Below are 8,265 nucleotides of genomic sequence, written 5' to 3' on the forward strand. Positions count from 1 at the left end.
GCACGGACGCTTGTGTCCGTCGCAACCGTCGCCTCTGCCATCCTCCTGGAACCGATGCATCTCTTCAAAATCGTCGCATCTCTCCAGGGGATATATATACTCTCTGTAACCATTGATCAATCAATCACTTTCGATTCAAAACAGTATTTAGCCCGTGATCCGTGTACCACTTCAGCTCCTTCTCCCGCATCCTTCAACGTTGACTGCATGCGTGCGCGGCCCGTGATGAGGTCCGTGAGCTCGTCGGCTCCGTCGGCACGCACCGTTTAAACGCCGGTTCCTCGCATCCACGATACGCATTAAATAAGCCAGCATACATGCCCTTAAATACTGCGTGCATCCCGCATCTCGCAACGAATCGACGTCTTGCGATTACGTTATCAAGCGAGCTCGTCCATGCCTACGAATATTCACACCTCTGTATCGTTAAGCTAGCTCACAATGCAGTGTTATGTCATCTCATGACATGGCATCCATTCTCTGTTAAGTTAGGTGATGTTATTGTCCAGAATGGTGTGACTTGTATCATCGTTCAGTCTGTTATTTAGTTCACCAAAGTGTAGGGAGTTCGCCCAACGACATCATATGGGATAGGTACAATACAATTGCAACTTGAAATCAGTAAGACTACCATTTGTCTTAGGATGATGCATGGCCATGATCACTTGTTTGTACTTCAAATTATTATTTACTTTTTTGTGTAATTGAGTTGTTCTAGGTCTGGGTTAGATTAAATATTTTGGTGCTGATGAGGTTGTCGTAGAAAGAAGAATGTCAATAGGGTTTGCTAACCTGCATTTCCCACATTGTTGTCCTAAAACACTTCTGTCTTTTTGTAGGGTCTTCAACACTTATGTTACTTGCCTAACCCATCCAAGCCATATATATGTATTTGTATCCTACTTTGTGCCTCCGTATTTGCACAAGTTCCTGACATCCTGTTGGAAAACAAATGGTCCCGGCAGCGCGCACCATTACATCATTCTTTTCACTTAAATCTTTCTAAATGCCACTCCTTGCATATTGACATCAACTAATCAATAATAACATCAGATATTTCAGATAACAAGAGAGAAGTGAATGGGTGCAGGGAGTGGGAAAGCAAGATCATTGACCAGATCAAGGGTCAATGATGTACAAGTCAGTACAAGTCATCTCAAACATCATCATGATTATAAGTACAACAAGTACAGTCCTGGACCCAATAAATGGACTCGGATCTTGGTACACATGATACTAAGAGGATGGTCAACTTGACATGAAAATTATAGAAGATGACAATTACGTAAAATGATAAATATTTGGTCTGCCTACATGAGTATTTGGTTTGCCTACATGATGGTTTAGAAGTTTTTCACTGGAAATAGGAATTCAGTTCTTCCATGTATATATATTTGTAGAAATTACTATCATTTTACTTGAAAAATAGACGGATACAGCAACGCACGCCCACCATGATATAGTGTGCAAGTGCAACCCGCAGCTCAAGGAATAAGGTCGAGTGGCACTCACACTTACTTGTGCTGATTTTGCTGAAATGTACTGCGTCATGCATGAGCAACTTCTAGTCTTTTGTCTTTATAATATGTACTGGTGTACATTTGTTTGTTTCAGTAGATGTATACACAAATTTGGAGGCAGGCGATGGTTTTCTTTATTTGCCAAAAATCTGCTTCTGCTGCATTTAAAAAAAATGGCCTGCATTATGAGATCATCCTTGGATGAACTGCATTTAAGTATGTTACAAATTTGAGAAGATTAATAAATAGAAGGACAAATGTTAATAAGCCACAGGAGTATACTCGAAGCAGTTGCGCACTTTGCCGCCACTTCTCATGCCAGCATTTCCTTCAGGCGTCATGGTCATGGTGCTCAAGTTCGTGGGCCGTCAACTTAAGAACCCACCATAACCCTAAAAACAACACACATCAAAATCACACGACCCCACCACCAACCGTACAACCGCTTCTCATACTGGCATTTCCTTCCAGCGTCATGGTCACGATGCTCAAGTTCGTAGGCCATCAACTTAAGAACCCACCGCTAACCCTAAAAACAACACACATCAAAATCACACGACCCCACTACCAACCGTACAACCGACATGCATAAAAGATCTCACGTCGACAAATAAAATGACACAAAGAACAAAGCTATCACGCCAAAACCAAAAGTACAACTTAGACAACCATACCACTGAACATAATAGATGTGTGTTTAGATTGAGCTGCAACAAGCCCTAACCAAAATTATGGCATGACTTGTAACTCTGTAGCACATGAACTTGCCAAGCTGGGCGTTCATTCTGAGTCTCGTGACTCCTCCTGAGAGACCACCGCCCCCAACTGCATCATAGAACTGTTAGCCAGTACGAAAAGTTTAATGGAATTTCCATTTTCCCTGTCAAAAGAAAAAACTTCAGCATGGCCAAAATATTGGGAAGCTTTGGTTGTTTGGATCATAACCTAGTACTTGCCAATATTTTGAACAAAACCGCAGACTTTCATTTGACCAATACATTTGTCCACATAGATTGGCTAGTGTTTGGTTTGCTTCCAATATTCAAAGTTTACAGGAAGAAGGTCATGCAACAAAAAAATTAGTCAGTACACCAATATACTCCCTCCGTCCCATAATGTAAGTCGTTTTTTTATAAAAAACGTCTTGCATTATGGGACGGAGGGAGTATATCGTAATATAACTGGATTCAGCGAAAACAATCCAGGCAAGACAGACTGAAGCTTCAAATCAACCGTCTCATTCCATACAGTAATCAATCCATAAATTGATACTTCCTCCGTAAAGAAATATAAGAGCATTTAGATTACTATTTTAATGATCTAAACGCTCTTATATTTCTTTACAGAGGGAGTATATTTTTATACGCCATCCAATCAATGAAACTGTGTCAAGCAAACATAAATGGAGTCTGAACTAAAAAAATTGCCAAAGGAAAGTCTCTAAGAATAAAATCATCACCACCATCCACCTCTTTTACTAATATGCTACAGGAAGGTGCGCACTTCACCGTGCCGGGGAGCTGACCGTTTGAAATACAATTATTAGCAGCTTGCGCGGTGCTCCATCAATGTAAACTAATTTCAAACAAAATCAACATGTACACAGGACAAATTGATTGCAGCCATCACGATATCACAGGGCCCAACATGCACGGCTGCACATGTTGAGTTAGCTCAGGTGAGCCACATCAACATGCAGTTGTAAGTAAATCACCAAAATGAAACAGTAGATATCCTATTTACTTTCTAGCATTTAAACATTCAACAGAACATAAGAATATCAATAGACCACTGCAACTATCGGTGATACTTGAATGTCAAAATACTAGAAATCCCTAAGGTGCCCGGTAGTAAACTTTGCCGTCTTCCTTGTGAAGAGTGTGCAGTGAGACAGATTTATCAGGCTACGCCATTGTGCACAGAGAGATGCAAGTCAAGTCCTATTCATTGTATTGCGAGCCTGGAATTCAAAACTGACGCTTATTTTGGATCGGAAGGTCTATTGTCTATATATATACAGAACGTTAACATAAAAGCACATAGATTTGGTTAACAACTGAGCAAGATATGATAAAGTAAATATTATAAACTGAAATTAGGGACTTTGGCATGGCAATTTCCAACTTCTCTTAATATTTGTATACAATGCCACTATGAGAGATTAAAAGAGAAATGCCTTGAACATGCAACCTTATAAGCGAACAAATTCACTATATTTGAGGAGAAATAATAGTATGACTGGCTCCTCAAAGCTCCAGCCCGAAATCCATCGGTTGCAAACCATATATATCCTTAAGCCAACAGTAAAAAAATCTGGACATGCAAGAATCAGCCATAACCCGATCAAATTATCAACCAAAGGAAATACCAAAATACACTCACTTATAATAAATTAACATACAAAGTAAGGCCCTGTTCGGTAGTCCGCCGGCTCCAAAAAATACAAGGATCTGCGGAGTGGGCGTTTCCCCGCTCCTTTATCTTCAGCTGAAGCTACCCCCGCTCCGGGAGTGGAGTTCTGTAGTGGTGAGACTCCGAACAGGCCCTAAATATTTGAATGTAGTTGCCTCCTGAATATTTGAATGTAGTTGCATCCTGAAATGGTTATAACTGAAAATGGCCTGAATATTTGAATGTAGTTGCATCCTGATGCTTTACATGCTAACATCAGTATTTACATCAATATTTTGGACTGGAAAAATATAACTAACATTCAGTGGATGGTTATGAGTTATGACATAGTTGTTTGTATCTTGTGTAAGGGGGGCTCTTTTCTTAACCATGGTATTAGATTGTGTCAAATGACATCATAGACTGCCTAAAAAAGAGTCTGGTAAGGCAGACTCTAGAGCCAATCATGTTAACCTACTAACTGCCATTTGAACAACAATAAGAAAGAATGGTTTCAAAATGTACGGAAAGCATATTCAGGAGAATTAATTTGTACTACAAAAGTTGTAGGGTTAATCAGGCTATAAATCATGTGACACAATATTAATGTGTACTTGAAGGAAATGGTAAGCCCCATCGCACCGCATTTAAAAATTCTTAGATCACGGTTCCAATGGTTCTGCAAAAAGACCCCATCTCCATCAGTTTCTGTCAAACCAGGCGCCGCGCCACACAGGTTATATAGAATAATTATAAAAACTTCATGATATAATCAAGGTGCCAGCTTTAACTGTCAGGGATAAGATGTTCATGTTTCATTTAAGAACCATCATACAGCAAAATTCAGTGATAAGAACTGGAAAAAACATTGTCACATACGTGTGTGCATGGTACTTACAGCTGGGCATCCCTGGCAGTCCTTTATTCGTGCTTTGACTTATTTTCTTTCTTCTTGTGCATGTAGAAGTTTCCAGCCAGCAAGCATGAGTACACAAGGGTAACAATCATGGAGGACATGCATGCTTGTAGAGTTGAGAGCTTGGACACAAGCAATGTTTCAGCTTGCAATCAGCATGCCCCATATATCTTTTGAGCCAGGTAGTTGAAGCTGGTTAACCTGCACAAATACACATGTACAATGGGTGCTGATCAGGGCATCAATGTTTAAAAATAAAAAACTAAACAATGATATATGTTCAATCAAGTACCACCTTGTCTAATCTTTTTTTTTGTTAACACAAAGTGTTCTTGTAGACCGGTGAAATGAAACACACAATTAACAATTCCTGGTGGGAGTTTACTGTTTACATGATTATTATGTTCAACTGTATTGGTGCCAAGCCATGTAAGCATTCTTACCAAGTGACTACTTGTATCCATTATCTGGATAAATTGTTAACAATCAAAGTGTTGCCGTAAAAAAACACTTTCCAAGTATCTGCGAAGAATCAATGAATTTAGTAACATCAATCATAAGTGAATATAAGAATAAATAATAGCATTATGAAGTGCAAAGTTCCAGCACATTAAGGTCATGACAGATAAGAAGCTTACGACCTTTCAAAATCAAGGACACTGAGTTCATCATTAGACTTGTACAGAGCAACTAAAGCCAGCTGTAAAAATTAGAACACGTTAACAGCTACCAACTTGCATGTAGAGGTTTATAAAGATAAATTTCTTAGTGCTATCAAACAATAAGAATATGGGAACAAACCATTAATTTTTTTGAAAGAACACACGGACTAATCTGTACATTTGCATTCTGTAATGTGTTGATTCTTACATGATGTTCAGTGGTTGCTGATTCATACATTTGATCTGAATCTGTAAACAAAAGCATAAATAATGAGCAAAATATCTAAGAAAATGTAATGGATAGATTCAGCAATGCCAGGTTCTATTGTGTTTGCCTTACATGCAAAAGATTAACCCATCACAACAATCCATAGAAACACAGTCACAATAACTACACATAAGCAACAACAACAAAATCCAGTGCATTAATAACTGCAAAAGGAAAAAAAAATCTAATAAGAAGCAGCCGCATACTTTGTTCTATATAAGCAACAACAATCTTTCTACAGCAGCAACATCATTATCTCGAGGTCCAGGCAGAAACACTATCCCCTTTTTTCTTCACCCAAGCAGCAACACAGATCAGAGCAGCGACAACATACAACTCATATTGGCGACTAATTAGTGATCCCCATCCCAGCCGTGGCCTCTCTCACCTCTCAATCTCTCACATGGCAGCGGATGCAAGTAAACCACACAGAGCAGAGCGCGACCCACACGCAGCACAGAACAGCAACACCAGACGCGGATAGAGGGGAAAGAGGCAATGATTTGACGGACTCACCAGACGCGGATAAAGGGGAAAGAGGCAATAATTTGACCGATGAGGCGGCGGTGGGCGAGCGGACAGACTTGGAGAAATCGAACGGGGGTCTTGAGGGGATCTTGGCTGCGTCAGCCCGGGATGGATCTTGAGGGGACGAAGGAGGCTAGAGGAAGACGACCCATTGCGAGGCTGCCACCATCATCTGCGCCTCTCTCTCCGTTTCGACCTTCCTGTCCTTCCACCGGCGCCACCTCTGCCCAGTCCTTACCTACTCGGAAAATGGCCGGGGATTGGAGATGGAAAGGCGGCTGGGGCACTGGGACGGGAGGCGGAGGGGATGTGGGGAGAAATACGGGAGGCGGAGCAGAGGACGGAGAGGCGGCGTGCGGTGGCGGAAATGGAGGCGGAGCAGAGGACGGGGAGGCGGCGGGGCTCCGTGTTGGCCTTCTGGCTGTTTCGGCTGCTGTTGCGGCGGCGTCGCGGACACCGAGAGCCGAGAGCCCCCAACTACGACCAGAAGAGATCGCTCAAAATCGGGGAACCAGCACGAAATCGTTGGCCTCAATCGATTCCCAAGCGATTTGAGCTTAGTGATTTAGTGATTGAGGAGATAACACGATGACCAAAAACCAAAGAAAATCAGATTCACCTATAGCTTGACTCAAAGATGTTGTGGGTATCATCAGGGATAGTTGAAAATGAGATATTGGACAAAAAGAAATAAAATCTTCGTTCAATATCTCATCTTCAACTGTTCCTGAAGATTTGGTTTCATCCAAATCACACATTCAGCTTCCAAGGTTCTTCAGACAGGATCAGCTGTTCATCCAACTATGGCTAACTGCAACATTCAGTGTTTGTGATGGCTAGCAATACACTGCGTGCAAAATCTAAGCAGTCGCTGTTGATCCAGACAGCGCTAAAGACAAAGATATTGGAGAAAACTGTACTCCTAACGAAATATCTAGGCCATGGAAGAGTAAAGTTTCCTACAGCTCTTACTTAATCATATGACATTATAGACTTATGGCCAGCCCTTTTATAGACCAGATCAAGATCGAGTTCCTGCGCTACTCCATTCTTATATTCTCTAGCATGAGCTGTGCATATCTGAAAGCGGTTCCTACAAAGCGGTTATGCTTTCCAACAAACTTTGACCAGAATTGTCGTTCCTGCGCTACTCCATTCTTATATTCTCTAGCATGAGCTGTGCATATCTGAAAACGGTTCCTGCAAAGCGGTTATGCTTTCCAACAAACTTTGACCAGAATTGTCCTTTGCTACGCTCTTGCATTTGAGGTACTTTACTCCTTGCAAAACAAGGATTTCATGAACCAAGTATGCTGAAAATTATGAATGTTTACTTGGATATAAAACAAAAAGAGATCTTTGAGTTGCCACCACCTAATCTGACCCCCTATTAAAACACACAGCTTATTTTCTTTTCTTTTTCTTTTTCCTTGAGATGTTAATGCCAATAGATTAACGCAGGATGATGCAGAGGCTGAGGAAATCCCCTTCTCGAAAATAAAAAATTAACGCAGGACAGCTAGTCCTAGCATGCACAGCGAGCAAGTCATTCTCTATATCTTTTTGCATTTATCATACAGTGTTTCGGAGTTCAGACGAGGTGAAGAAATCTCGATCTCTGCACCATTTGTCTGGCATTGTACTGTACAAAGAAAAGGTTTTGGCTCCCGGGAGCACATGCTCCTGGTGAACAGTAACACAAAAAATATATTATATGTTTTTTAAAAATTCTGAAATTGTTTGTGGATGTTTGTGTTAGTGTCTCAAGCATGCATGACAAATTTCATGCGAAACGGAGCGGCGGCGTTTCGTCATTCAATTTGTTTTTTTTTTGCATAAGCCAAAATGTTTAACCTTTTTGTCTCAAAATTTGCAGGTAGCATTTGAATTTGAATTTGAATGCAGGTAGCATTTGAATCCGCCGCCGCTTCCCAGCCCCCCCTCCCCGACCTCCCTTCCCTCGCCGCCGCCGGTGGCATC

The 8,265-nt window shown here is 41.2% G+C and overlaps 1 long non-coding RNA gene across 4 annotated transcripts; it reads right to left on the reverse strand.

Annotated features, from left to right (window-relative positions):
- Nucleotides 1–2,890: 2,890 nt before the first annotated feature.
- LOC119275783 lies at nt 2,891–7,370 on the reverse strand. 4 transcript variants are annotated; one of them, XR_005135871.1, is made up of 6 exons: nt 6,274–7,351; nt 5,698–5,738; nt 5,469–5,527; nt 5,271–5,349; nt 4,810–5,028; nt 2,891–4,130 (listed from the first exon to the last, which is right to left on the reverse strand). It is a non-coding gene; the product is annotated as an uncharacterized LOC119275783 (long non-coding RNA). The 4 variants fall into 4 exon arrangements; XR_005135872.1 differs by having other exon boundaries at nt 2,891–5,028; nt 5,629–5,738; nt 6,274–7,370; XR_005135869.1 differs by having other exon boundaries at nt 2,891–5,028; nt 6,274–7,359.
- Between the last annotated feature and the right edge of the window lie 895 nt (nt 7,371–8,265).

This window comes from Triticum dicoccoides, chromosome 3B (genome assembly GCF_002162155.2).
Source record: "Triticum dicoccoides isolate Atlit2015 ecotype Zavitan chromosome 3B, WEW_v2.0, whole genome shotgun sequence".
Taxonomy (NCBI): Eukaryota; Viridiplantae; Streptophyta; class Magnoliopsida; order Poales; family Poaceae; genus Triticum; species Triticum dicoccoides.